The sequence below is a fragment of the Protopterus annectens genome, chromosome 2.part0 (genome assembly GCF_019279795.1).
Source record: "Protopterus annectens isolate FY-2018-M chromosome 2.part0, PAN1.0, whole genome shotgun sequence".
Classification (NCBI taxonomy): Eukaryota; Metazoa; Chordata; order Ceratodontiformes; family Protopteridae; genus Protopterus; species Protopterus annectens.
Window position 1 is genome coordinate 267,518,978 of NC_056728.1, and position 12,387 is coordinate 267,531,364.

At 43.7% G+C, this 12,387-nt stretch overlaps 1 protein-coding gene across 9 annotated transcripts in view; it reads left to right on the plus strand.

The window, feature by feature from the left end:
- The window catches only part of LOC122793060 (synuclein alpha interacting protein), a 2,145,219-nt gene that overhangs the window by 1,812,534 nt on the left and 320,298 nt on the right, over positions 1-12,387 (plus strand). The window lies entirely within an intron of this gene.

Consider the following 12,387-nt stretch of genomic DNA (forward strand, 5'->3'; position numbering starts at 1 on the left):
GTATTCTTTGCCTAGGCCCTGACCACGACATACCTCGCTGTCAATTTTGTACCTTATTTAAGCCACAAACTATTTGTCGTCGGTACATTTTTGCTTCTAAATATTTTGGTACTCGGTTCAGTTATACAAATATGTCTTCAGTAAGCCACCCGACTACCGACATTCCGAAAAATTGCAAAGATAAAGACAGAGACAGGCTGTCTAGGTCCAAAGCTGCCGACGACACTTCTCATAAGCTAGTCGCCAGTTTGCCGGTACTCAGTGAGGTGCTTTTGCAGCCCCCTGATACCCGCTACTTCAGATTCACAGGCCTCTACTGAGACCCATTCAGAGTCCGGTATGCCGTGAGATGCTTCAACTGTGGAACCTGCGGGTGTCTCTACTTTGGATGGATTCGGAGCTGCTGTGCAGGCACAGGCTCCTGAGGTAGGATTGCCACCTTTTCAAATACCCAAAGCGGGACATTTTTGGTACAAACATCAGATTTTCCAGGGCAAAACATACCCATGTCCAGTTCAAAAGACAGAACTTCACTTTTTTGCCTAAATAAAAGCTTATTCTTGTAGCATTTTAGTTGCATATTCTGCTTCTTATAACATTTAGGTGTTTCAGATACAGAATAAATGTTTTATGCAACTATTACATAAAATATAGGAAATAAATTTGTCCTAAAATCTCAGGACATTTGACATTTTTTCAATTTTTTTGCAGGACACAACTGCCCAAAGAGGGACTGTCCCTCTCAAAGTGGGACAGGTGGTAACCCTATTCTGAGGGTGTATTTAGGCCTACTGACTTGCATATTAAACCAATGCCATCTTCTTCTTCTAGGCCTAAAACTCGAACCATGCCTAGGAAACCGACAACCAGGCCGGATGGTCAGGCCTCTATGCCTAAAAAACAAATGATAAGAATGGTTGAAGACCTTATTACTTTAATCAGGAAAAGCCAACCTTCCCCCTCTAAGAGACCTAGGACTGAATTTGCTTATGATACTTCTGACCAGGATTCTGAAATTTCTGTCTCCTCTGATGACCAGGATTTACCCTTATCTACCTATGAGTATTCTGATGCAGAGAACTCTATCCCCTCTGCTTCAACCCCAGAGGATTTTTCTTTTGGTGAAACCTTGCATACTCTTAGGGAACATTTTCACTGGGAAAAACAGGATTAGTCTGATTCTAAAAAGAGGTTTAGAGCTTTCTTACTCCTGCCTCAACACAGGCCTTTACCTATCCCTCCTGTGCTGGGCATTGTTGACAATGCCTTTTCGGAATCTAGCTTGGCCCCTGACTCTTTACCTCCTGCTCCCAAAAAACTGATAGATATTACAGGGTTCCTGATTCTCAAAAGTTCCTTTTTAAAAATCCTACTGCGGACCTTGAGACCATTTCACAGGGGACCCAAGGGCATTAAGGCTACTACTGCCAAAAATCCTACCCCTTCTGATAGAGATTCCAGGGCCCTGGATAGAGAGGGTAAGAAGGTATACACCTCTGCAACCTTAGCTTTCAGGGCCTTAAATTGCCAGTTTTGTATGTTAAAGTATCAGCAGCATATTATTGGATTGCTTAAACAGAAAACAATGCTGATTGCTGGTTGTGCTGAAAATAAGGATTTACAGGATTTAATGCATTCTGCTGAACAGGTTGGAAAACATACTTTGCAATGGGGTTTTGATTCACTAGAGGCATCTTGCAGGGCTGCTGTCTCCGGGTCTGTACTTAGAAGGCATGCTTGGCTTAAAGAGCAATCTTTGCCAGATCATGTTAAAACTGAATTGCTGGATGCTTCCTTAAATCAGGACCGCCTGTTTGGCGACAAAGCAGAAGTTCTTAAAATGATGGAGGAAAAAGCTAAATCTATGCAAACTGTTAAAGATTTCTTACAAGTGCAGCCTCCTAGATTTAGTAGGCATTGGCCCTCAAAAAATTGGTCCTTTTCTGCCGTTCTAGGCCTTCTCAGTTCAAACCCAGAACCAGCAGAACATCCAGGCTTCAGTCCCAGGGTACGCACATGACTAAGCAGAGGGGGCTCCCACTTCCAAATCAGGGAGTGGTAAGACTCCCCCCTATGGTAAGTTGTCTCAATGACTTAACTTTAAAACTTACAAGCACTTCTCAACTGAGTGCTCCTTTAGGGGGAAAGATTGCTGTGCAAGCAAAAAACTGGGAACTCATTACCCAGGACAAATGGGTTTTAAACATAGTTTCCCAAGTATACAGATTTCACTTCCACACGCTACCAACCCCAAATGGTTGGCCAGATCTACCCCCAAATCAGTGGGCAGAGGCTCAAAAGCAAGTACTCTCTCTCTCTCTCTTAAGATTAAAGGCTATTCAGACTGTACCAGAAGAGGAAAAGGTACAAGGTTTACTAAAGACTTTTCCTTGTACCCAGAAAAGACAACTCATGGCGTCCTATCCTGGACTTGTCTATCCTAAACACATTTTTGGTGATTCCAAAATTCAAGATGCTAACTCTTCACCAGTTGCTTCCCATGGTAGGCAAAGATGCCTGGTTGACAACATTGGATTTAAAAGAAGCCTACTTGAACATCCCAACCAGGGAATCTTGCAGAAAATACCTATGCTTCTAAGCAGGCTGCATGCATTATCAGTTCTCTGCACTGCCCTTTGGCTTATCTACTGCACCCAGTGTATTCACAAAGTGCCTAGCTCCAGTCATTGCATTTTTCAGGCAAAGAAATATTCAAATATACCCATAGCTGGACGATTGTCTAATTCAGGCAGAAAGCCAGGACATACTTCTGAATCATCTGACATTTGTACAAAAGGTGTTAACTTGTCTGGGGTACACCATAAAAGAAAATAAATCACATCTGGTACCCTGTCAACAAATTATATTCCTAGAAGCAAGCTTGAACACAACTTCCCAGATGGCTTTCCTCATGCCAGAGAAACACATTCATTTAACAACTTACTTCAAACTAGTGGCCACAAAAACCCTGCTTTCTGCAAGGCAAATACTGCAACCCTTGGGGTTCATGGCCTCGTGCATTCTACTAATTCCATATGCAAGACTGCATATGAGGAAAACTACAATGGTATCTAAAAAGCCTATGGTGTCAACATTCTCAGGATCTAGAAGGAATGATTCCTATCATACCTTGCCTATGATTAGAATTCCTTTGGTGGGCAAAGGCCTGCCACCAAAACAAGGGACTACCATTCACTCTACCCACTGTCGCCAAAACCCTAACAACAGACGCATCAGAATATGCATTGGGCTGACCTGGCAGGGAAGTGCATTCAGGGCAAATGGAACCCAAGTCAAATGCACCTACATATCAATCAAAAAGAAATGTTAGCTGTACAAAATGCTCTGACAGCCTTCAAGGACCACATTCTTCCAGGACAATTAATGGTAAAGATGGACAACACCACTGTTATGTGGTACATAAACAAGCAGGAGGGTACCCATTCTTACCCTCTCTGCAGACTAGCCATGGCTCTGTGGGGAACACAGCCTTGAGCTACCAAGTGCATCTACAGGCTCAATTCCTGCCAGGAAAACTAAATACACTGGCAGAAGAACTAAGCAGAAATCTCATGGACCCACACGAGTGGAAACTGGAACCAAAGATTTTCAACATGTTGAACAACAAATGGGGAAACCCGGATATAGACCTGTTTGCCTCCCCCAGAACTACCAATTGGACAAATTCTGCACAAGGACTCCCCACAAACAAGCTTGAAAAGTGGATGCTCTGTCCTTCAGCTGGAAAAATCTATCAGTTTATGCCTTTCCTCCTCTGCCTCTCCTCTCCAAAGTGCTACTAAAGATCAAACAGGACAAACCAAGGATGATACTGATTGCACCAGACTGGCCACGCCAGCACTGGTACCCCCTCTTACACAGTGTGTCACAGCTGGCCCCATGGCACCTACCTCATATCCTTACCCTGCTGTCTCAGCAGGAGAACCAGATTCTGCACCTCCAGCTTCAAACCCTGAACCTGGCAGCCTGGCTTATTACCTAATCTATCCGTTACCATCCCTCAGTAAACAAGTGTTGGATGTCATTTTGGAGGCAAGGAGGCCTAGTACTAGAAAATCTTATGCTGAGAAATGGAAAAGATTCTGTGCCTGGAACCAAACTCAAGGGATGGCCACAATAGCGTCCAATTTACCTCAGATTCTACAATACTTAACTGAGATGCTTCACAAGGGCCTTTCCTTTTCCTCCATCAAAATTCACGCCTCCGCCATTTCAGCTCATTACAACACAGAACCACCCCTCTTTTCTCACCCACTGCTCTAGCAGTTCCTCAGAGGGACCAAAAACTAAAGACCACCCAGGAGAGCCCCAACTCCAGCCTGGGACCTTGATTTTGTATTGGAAAAACTCACTCTTCCCCCTTTTGAGCCAGCTGCAACTACAAAGTTAAAATTCCTTTCTTGGAAAACAGCTTTACTTTTAGCAATCACTTCAGCAAGAAGGGTATCTGAATTACAGGCCCTTATGGCAGTGGAGCCTTTCATCATCTTTCATATGGACAGGCTGTCCCTCAGGACCAATCCCTCTTTCATTCCCAAGGTGATATCCAGTGTGGCTGTTAATCAGTCCATTCATTTACCAGCTTTCTTTTCTAATCCACAGAACAAAGGGGAACGGATACTGCATTCCTTAGATGTGCACAGACAACTTAGATTTTAATTGGACAGGACTAAACCTCAAAGGAAGTCTGAACAACTGCTGGTGGCATTTGCTGCAGGGACAGGGGAAGGCTATTTCAAAGCAAACCATTTCTAAATGGATAGGCCATTGCATTCATTTCTGCTATAAGCACCATGGAAAACCTATCCCACAGGGGATTAGACCCCATTCAACCAGGGCTGCATCTACCTCTGCAGCCTTTCTCAGAGGTGTCCCTACCAGAGACATCCTAGAAGCTGCTACCTGGAGTTCTGTACATACTTTCACCAAGCATTACTATTTGCTAATTTTCTCTAAATCCAGAGCTGGCATTGCCACTGCAGTCTTGCAGGGTCTTATAGCTGGTCCTAATGCTATCTAAATTCCTCCTCCCATCCTTAGCTTTGGGAATCTACCCAAATGTGATGACTGCAACAGTGAAACACGAAAAACATAGTACAGTTATGTACACTTACCATAAATGTAGATGTTCGAGTGTATTCACTGTTGCAGTCCTGGTTACCCTACAACTCTTCATACGCCTTATACTTAGCCTTCGCCACCTCTCTCTTTGCCATGCACCTCATCTCCTTATACTCCTATCTACTTTCTTCATCTCTCTGACAATCCCACTTCTTCTTCACCAACCTCTTTCTCTGTACACTCTCCTGTACTTCCTCATTCCACCACCAGGTCTCCTTGTCCTCCTTCCTCTTTCCAGATGTCACACAAAGCACCTTTCTAGCCATCTCCCTTACTAGCTCTGCTGTAGTTACCCAGCTATTCAGTAACTCTTCACTGCCACCCAGTGCCTGTCTTAACTCTTCCCTGAACTCCACCTCACAATTACCCTTTTTCAATTTCCATCATTTGATCCTTGGTGCTGCCCTCACACTCCTCCTCCTCCTCTTGTTGATCACCAATGTCATCCTACAGACCACGATCCTATGCTGCCTAACTACACATTCTCCTGCCACCACTTTACAGTCTCCAATCTCCTTCAGACTGGCCCTTCTACATAAGATATAATCCACTTGCATGCATCTTCCTCCACTCTTGTATGTCACCCTATGCTCCTCCCTCTTGTTAAAATACGTATTCACCACAGCCATGTCCATTCTTTTCTCAAAATCCACTACCATCTGACCTTCTGCATTCCTTTACTTAACACCACACCTACCCATCACTTCCTCATCCCCTGTGTTTCCTTCACCAATATGCCCATTGAAATCTGCTCCAGTCACCACTCTCTCACCGTTGGGTACAGTCATCACCACTTCATCCAACTCCAAAATTTTTCTTTCCCATCCATCGCACACCCAACTTGTGGAGCATATGCACTGACAAAATTTGTCATTACACCATCAATTTCCGGCTTCATAAACATCACTCTATCCGACACTCATATTAGACATCCATTTGGTATCTTTGCTTCTTAATTTTCCTGTCTGATTCTTGAAGTAACAACTTTACTTTTATTTGCATTTCAGCTAAAATTCCAGTCTACCCACTGATTGCCATGATGACTGTATATCTTGCTCACAGAATGTTCTTTGGCTGTGTACATGTTGGAAAAAGTCTGTCCTTGTAATGTACATTGTATTTAATTTCTTACCGTGTGGAGCTTTTCTACCCAGGCCACCACTGTAAAGGGGTCTTGCAGCTAGTCAGAGCTTCCTGGTAAACAAATGAAATAAAGTGTAAGTTCACCAACTCTGTAAAAATGAAGTTGTCTGAGCATTGTAGTTTTTATGCCTGTAGGAATGTATTGTAAACTGCTTGTATGTAAGCCTGTAGGGTGACCCACAAGTGGACAGAGATTGAATTCTTGAGTATCATTTGCCAAAATTTAACCCGCCAAGGATCAGTGCTTCTCTATAGGAAATTACTGTTGTCAAGTTGTACAGCAGTGATGTTCCTTTCAGGGGTAATTTCCCCTTTATTTGTGTTGGTGCGGCCATGGAGTTGGTGTATATAGGTTTGGAGGGTTTGAGGGGGGTTGCCCCCCACACTGGGAGTACATGCAAAAACACAATGTGTTTTTGCCACCACTTCTTTTTTTCAGGGAATGTAATATTGGGACTCCTATCTTTGGCAGGTTAAACTTTATCCACTCATAGTGGAAGCCGTACTATAATACAGTGTAAATGATATGTGCATAGTGCAAAAATACTATGAACTACCAGTAAATGTAAAATGTAATGTACATTTAATGCTTTAAAAACGCTAAATACAGTAAGCTGTAACACATTCTGTGTCACTATGTTACCTAACTGTTTTTATTAAGTAGTAGTTTGATTTCTTTTAATTTGCTCTTTGGCCTGACTTGTGACTGAAAATGGTCTTTGGATGAGCCCACATACTCAGTCAACAAATAAAATAAGTAAATTAACAATCCTTAGATCTTTGAGGTGATGGGATAGGTTTCTGTCTGCAGTTACCACTGCATTATTTTACAAATTGCATAAACTAGTTGTTTTCCCTTTGTATTCCTTGTAATAGCAGGCATCATACTATCATCGATGGTTTTAGGCTTTGTTTCTTTAATGAAGCAATATGAGGCAGGAACTGGAGAAGGTAGGGTGTGACCACCCAGCTGACATCACCATGACTGGTGATTTAGCCATGGGGACAGGTCTGTAAAGTTAGGGGAATGTGGTTTTATCAAGCTGACATGAAAAAAATTGGAAAGAAGTCTTGTATTTAGTTGTGAGAGTGTTGTCTTAGAGATCCATATTTGTGGTATTTCACATAATAGTCAATAACAGTTGTATTATTGAGAAAGACTATAAGGTTTATCAGCCTTTCATTTATTGCAGTATAAATATTGTTAAGGTCATTTGTGGCCTGTGGTATAGGTACACAGTGTAATGAGACTATGGATCCTTCAAGCTTAGGACTGACACTGTTTTTGCATGGCTCTTTAAAGTCTCCTAATTAGTAGTTGCTTTTAAGATATGGTGCTTTCTTCCTCCTTGCCTGGCACCCTGTCCTTTCAGAGAGTACTCAGGAGGTATTGGTTTATTTATTTGTTTGTTTATTTATTTAGTTGTTTTTGTTGATCAGGAAAGCCTGGCTGGGCAGATCCCATTTTCAGCAGTGGATCAGAGAGAAAGACTCCATCACAGCACATTTATATTAAAAAGTGAATTTAGACAGTTCTCAGAAAAACAACAGTTACATTTCATAGAAAAATCAAAGCATTACAAGATGGGTGTATACAGTGAAGCATTTAGATTAATATGTATAAGTGTATACAGGTATATACACTATAAAGTATTTACACCAATGTGTATAAGTGTATGCAGTTACGGTAGCTCTAAATGCTTGCAGGAAGTAAATGGATTTATACTTAAGAAGGGAAAATATCATTGCAGCATAGGATGTATTTAGGTAAGCATTGCAAGGAGGTGCAGATATATTGTGAGTATAGCTAGAGTTTAGTGTGTGGTAGAGGAGATAAGAAATTAGAAAATATTTAAGAGAAGTGAGAAAAGGGAGAGAAAAAGAGATGTGTATGATTGGAAAAGAAATAGGTTAAGATGGGGAAGAATGTTGAAGGAAATGTTAGGATATTGGATAGTCAGCCTGATGCTGAACATGAGCATGACCAGGATTTATCTGGATATAGTCTGAGCAGACTTTTAAAGAGTAGTAGATTGTCAGTGAGTTTGTTGTGTTCTGGGATGGTGTTTCATATTTTTGGGATCTAACAGGAGTAAAGTGAGTCTTCGGCTGAGTTATTTGACTTCGTTGTCTTTCATAAGAACTTGTTGGCAGAGTGGATGTCCCTTGAAGGGGAGATAGGCAGTAAGATATATTTTTTAGTGTGAAGCATTTATCTGGGTAGTAAATATGTGGGTGTGGACACTTCTGTGGACTTTGAATAGTTTGAGACAGCAGACCCTCTACAATTTTGAATCTCCTTGGTGTTTGAACCTTGTCTTTCATGGAGCCTTGAATTGATGGGTGGTCCCCTGCTGAACCTAAGTGGGCTTTCCCTGTCATTGGCCTTTCCATTATGGTTGATAGATGTTTGCTTACAGGGGATTGAGGGGGCATTTCATCTTGGCTCCCTTTTAATTTTGGGTCAGAAGCACATTCTTTTGGTGGGGTCTGCCTGGACTGTTTGGAGCTGAGGGTAGGGCTTATGGTCCATTTCCCAGGAGTCTAGCTTATTCCAAAGACACACATTTTTTAGATCAAATGTGGGCCATGGTGTAGTATCTTTTCAGAGCAGGGACATGAGGTTGTTCGCTGTTGCAGAATGATGTATTGCTATGGTCTCTGTCTCAGCAGTACTCATTCCTGTGGAAAAGAACCTGCTCATGTTTTTCTAAAGCTGCTCTGTCATACCTCTCCTGGATTTGTGGCTCCATAGCCATGCCTAAATTGCCTGTGTGGGAGCAAACTCCAGAGATTATTCCATCCATACTGAGAGAGATCATGGTCCTGTCCTTTTCTTGATTGGTCAGCAGGTTAGAGGGGAGAAGATTCATATGGTTATGCCTGCCTTTGTGTGGCTCAGGGATGGAGTATTTATCTGTATTTTTTGTTGCATTCCCTGATTACATGTTTCTCCATTAGAATGCAGAACTTCAAGAACAAGAATGTCTGGACCACCACGCTGATGATAAAACCAAAATTTAATAAAATAGATAAAACACTGTATCACAGTAAGCGCTTTCAGGTTATAAAAACCCTTCTTCAGACATTATACACAGTATATAAAGCAATATTTAAATACATAGTATCCAATCAAAAATCTAATACTGAACCCTCCTCTTCTTAAGGGTGAGTTTAGTGGGAATGACACCATTCATGCCCAGAGATCTAGCTACACAGCTAATTCAATAATCCGCCTAGTTTCATTATACTCAGTTTCATTCAACAAATCACCCCGTCTTCTGGACATATTGGTGATCTGTAACACCATCAAATTAAAGAAATGATCTCTATTTTGTTTCACATGTTGGGATAGTGCATTGTGTACATTGCCAGTCCTTATGGCTGACATATGCTGTAGTATTCTGTCTTTTAATTTACAATTTGTCTTCCCAGCATAAAACGAGCAGCATATGCTGCACTAAGCTAAATACACAATATTCCTGTATATTCTTTCAAAAATATTTCCTGCCTGACACTGGATAAATAAACATATTATCACCCCTAATATGCTGACAAGCATTACAATGTATGCAAGGGAAAGTGCCATGTTATCCTAGCAGTTGTTTAATAGCCCTGTACTGATCATTGTATAACAAATCCTTCAAACTTTTACCACATTTGAAACAAAAAGAGGGTACTCAGTTAACATTCCCCCCAACTTATCATCTGTTAACAGAATCTTCCAGTTCTGTCTTATAATGTCACATATGCCTCCTACATTATTACTGTACCTTAAACTTACTCAAAGTGGTTGTGCTTGTACAGTAATGGACTATTACTAACAGCATTATCAGAAAACCAAGGATGTTAAGTTGTCAATCTCGCCTTCATTCTTGCTGGATGGGTTCGGAGCCGATCCTCGGCTCTGACTCGGCCACTTACTAAAGCTCGAGAGCTAATTTTACCGGCTCGAGGCAACCCTATATCCCATGATGCTAGGCGATAACTACCCAGATCTCATTTGGCGCTTTCGCTTGCGAGGTGCGTTTTTACCGGCTCTTGGTAAGTTTTCAATTTTCAGACTTTTAGTCACTCCCTTTTGTCTTAGTTCCACTCCTTTATTGTTTAAACTGGTAACGGTTAATTTTAAACCCTATTCCCGTTAGTGGTTCCCCTTATCCCAGTTATATATCCCTTCCCCTAGGTTAGGCCTTAAGCCTCCCCCTTTCCTAATTCTATCAGGGATTCTGTGTAATGTTTGGGTGTGTTAGTATCCCTGTTTTATTTTTTTATATTTGGATTGGGTGTTTGTGTGTGTGCGTGTTTTTTTACTTTGGTGCTCCCTCAACACTGTTATATTGAAGGACACAAAGGTCTCAGGCTTCAAGAAGTGTGACTCGTGCTGTCAGAAAATGTCTCTGACAGACGGTCACACTTCTTGTGTTTACTGCCTGGGACCTCTGCACCTGCAGGACTCTTGTTCTGTGTGCCACGCATTCAGCCCAAGAGTCCTGCAGGAGAGCAGAAACAAATTAATATTGAGGGGCTTGTTAAAGCCTGAGAGCTCCCCGACTAAGTCTGCTCCGGGGTAGCCCTCGAAGCCAGCAAAGCCATCGGCTCCAAGTCCCAAGCCATCGGCTACTGGCTCACCTTCTGTGGCAAGATCGGCTCTGGCCGGAGCCGATCCTTCCGTGTCACAGCTTCCAGTATCGGCTCCACTCGGCGCAGATACAGCTGAATTCTTGCGCTCACTGTCGGCTCCGGCTGGAGCCGACGTATCCTTGGCTCCTTCGGCTCCACCCACCTCCAGAAAGAGGTCAAGATCCCCTTCGTTGGAGTCTATCCATTCGGCTCCGAGATCACCCCTGCTCTCGGAGCGGAGCCATCGGAGCCGATCTTCTCTGTCATCCAGGCTTTCTGACCATGACCTTGAGAGAGTGGTGAGTAGGCTATTAAAGTCTTAGGCATTGGCCCAAATGCTCCATAGCCCGTCTCATCAGATGGTAGCTATTACACATCCACCTATTATTCCTCCTTCGTCTCTCCTACAGAGTTCGGAGCGGGTGCTCCTCAGAGCCGTGACTGTTGTGGCATCGGAGCCGATACCTCCCCCTTTGGCTCCATCGTCCTCTGCTCCGATCTCCTCCTTGATGCCTTCAATGGAGGGATCCGGGCGTCTGATCTCTCTCGCCGGCTCCGAGGGGGCGAGTGGCATCGGACCCTTGTCCGACCCCGTTCTCCCACTCGGAGCGTCGGCGCTGGTGAGCTCAGCCCCGACATCGGCCTCGGAGCCGTCCTGTCGGTGCGGCCTGGGGTTCCTATCTCTTTGGAGTGGGAGCCCTCTGGCCTCTCTGATGGGGAAGCCTTCGAGGTGATGAGGAGTGTAGTAGCCCCAAGGCATAGTCAACGGTCAGTTCCATCAGCTCCTCCCACTACAGTGCCTGCTGACATCTCTTCCCATTCTCTTGCTCCCGGGCCCAGAGATCCAATGCCTCAGGTTTCCCCACTGGGAATATCTTCGTCTTCTGAGGCTTCTCCTGACCCGTCAGGTGAGCCTCCGCGTAAGAGGACATGTAAGAGGAAACATCTAGACTCCCCCGAGTCTATTATATCCAATACCGACTTGGATGAGTCGGAGGGATCCCCAAGGTCCCTCTCTGAGGATGTCTCTTTCTCAGACATCCTTGAAATCCTTAAGCAGAGGGGGAACTGGCCTTCCCTTAATCCTTCCGAGGATGAGTCAGTTTACCTGGAGGCATTTGGTTCTCGACCCTCCACCTCCTGGGTGTCTCCGCCTTTCGACCCCCTTATGGATGTGGTGGCTCGGAAGGCATGGACGGCCCCGGATTCGGTGGAACCCACTCCTAGGAGGCCTTCTAAATTCATTACGGCCCCACCTGACAGGCAGTTTTTGACAAAAGGTGTCCCGGTTGATGCCATGGTGGTGGCCGCAGCCACCAAGAAGGAACTAGCCAATCCTTCAGTACCTATCCATCCTCCTAACAAGGATTCCAGGACTATGGATAGGTATGGTAAGCGGATGTTTTCTTCAGCGACCTTTGCCATGCGGTCGCTGAACTACTTGTGTCACTTCACCCGCCTTCAGAGAGATGCTCTCAA